We start from the raw sequence: 2,325 nt of genomic DNA, 5'->3' as shown, positions 1-2,325 counted from the left end.
CTGAAATGGAAAGCAGTCCGTCAGGTAGTTGGACAGTGAGTAGACATGGTGAGGTGAAGTACAGACTGATTGAAATACAAACATAGGGATAGATAAATCTCCTAGGCGAGAATAGATCCACCGTGGCTTACTACAGGAAGAGCAGGAAGAGATTACTGCACCTTTGGAAATGATCTTTGCGTCCTCACTCTCCATTGGAGTAGTGCCAGATGATTGGAGGGTGGCAAATGTTACTCCCTTGTTCAGGAAATGCAATAGGGATAATCCTGAGAATTACAGACCAGTCAGTTTACATCAGCATTGAGCAAAGTTTTGGAGAGGATTCTGAGAGACAGAATTTATGATTACTTGCAAATCATAGTTTGGTTAGAAACAGTCAGCATGGCTTTGTGAGGGGCAGGTCATGCCTCACAAACCTTACTGAATTCTTTGAGGATGGGATCAAATACATTGAAGAAGCGAGAGTAGTGGATGTGGAGCACATGGTTTTTAACCAGGCGTTCGGTAAATTTCCCCATGGTAGGTTCCTTCAGAAAATAAGGACGCGTCGGATACAGAGAAACCGGCCTGTCTGGATGCAGAATTGACTGGCCCATAGAAGACAGAGGGGGGTGATAAATGGCAAGCATTCTGTCTGGTGCTAGGTGACTATTGGTGTTCCATTGGGATCGGTTCTGGGACCTCTGCTGTTTGTGATATTTATAAATGACTACGATGAGGAAGAGGGTAGGTGGATTAGTAAGTTTTTCATTTTAACAAAGCTTAGTGGAATTGTGGATAGTGTGGAGGGCTAATGTAGTTTGCACAGGACATTGACAGGATGCTGAACTGGGCTGGTAAGGGACAGTTGGAGTTCAATCGGGAAAATTGTGAAGCGATTCAGTTTGGAAGGTCAAATGTGAATGCATAATACACGGTTAAATGTTGGATTCATACATTGTGGAGGAACAGTGGGATCTGATGATCCATGTCATAGCTCCCACAAAGTTGCCATCCAGGTTGATAAGGTTCTTAAGAAGCTGGATGATGTTTTCATTACCGGGGGCGGGGGGGGGGGCGGTTGAGTTTAAGTAGTGAGGTTATGCTGCAGCTCTATGGAACCCTGGTGAGGTCACACTTAGAAGGTTGTGTTCCGTACTGGTCGCCTCATTATACGAAAGATGGGGAAGCATTGGTGAGCGTACTGAAGAAATTTATCAGGGTGCTGCTTGGATTGGAGGGCAGGTCTTGCAAAAAAACATCAGTGAACTAGGTTTTTTTCTCATTGGAACGAAAAAGAATGGAACATGACTTGATAGAGGTGGACAAGATGATTAGAGGCTTAGATAGAGTGGACAACCAGAGACTTTCACCCAGGACAGAAATGGCTATCATGAGGGGGCATGGTTTTAAGGTAATTGGAGGAATATTTATGGGAGGTGTCCGAGGTACGTTCTTTACACAGAGAGTGTGGGTGTATGGATAGGCACATGAATGATCGTATAATGAAAGGTATGTAGGTTAGTCTGATCTTAGAACAGGATAAAAGTTCGGCAGGACATCAAGGGCTGAAGGGCCTGTGCTATGATTCCTGTTTCACCAAGCTTGTAGATTCTCATCAATTCTTGAGTGTGTGAGGGAGTGATGTGTGTGAGATCAGGAAGCTTTGACGAGGTGTTAGGTCAAAACTTACATTTACAGTGTGCATTGTTACAGTCACCTGAGTGCCAGTACAATATGTGTGTGGTGACATACACCAGGCATAATCCGCCAAGTTCAGTCACTAACATGCTTCTTGGCCTGCCGTTTGTTGCTGTTTTCTTCAGATACATTCTGTTGGGTGAACCATGCATTAATCTCTGGCCATCCACAGAGATGTAAAGTTTCATTTTGATACTGGTGATAATGAAGGTGACATTTATTGGATATGGTTTCAGAAAATTTCTTTGTGAGACTCAAAATAGTGCATCAGACTGTCAACTTTTGAACGTCTTTTCCCAGCATCCAGTCCAAGGTGCAGATGTATGGAGTCTGGGAGGCAGGCCAGGTGTCAGCACCATCAGTAAGTTGTGCGGTGTGATTCTGACACTGGACGTCGACGCATCTGCCTGCAGGGCCAGGCTTTGCCAGAAGATAATTTTTTAAAACCTGGTTGCTGGTCAGCCATTGATATCTAATTTGGACATTATTTGTAGCTACATTGAGACCAGTGATAGTCTGTTTGCGAGATCCCACCTTTCCCAGGGTGGATTCCAAATTATTTTTTGTGAAGAAATGTTTGACTGACTGCCCTGACACAGGTTAGAAACTCTTTGCACAGATTTAGGAGCAGGTCAGTGTGTCACT

This window comes from Hemiscyllium ocellatum, unplaced genomic scaffold (assembly GCF_020745735.1).
Source record: "Hemiscyllium ocellatum isolate sHemOce1 unplaced genomic scaffold, sHemOce1.pat.X.cur. scaffold_184_pat_ctg1, whole genome shotgun sequence".
Classification (NCBI taxonomy): Eukaryota; Metazoa; Chordata; class Chondrichthyes; order Orectolobiformes; family Hemiscylliidae; genus Hemiscyllium; species Hemiscyllium ocellatum.
The sequence above is the reverse complement of the archived record's forward strand: the minus strand, read 5'-3'. Positions refer to the sequence as shown.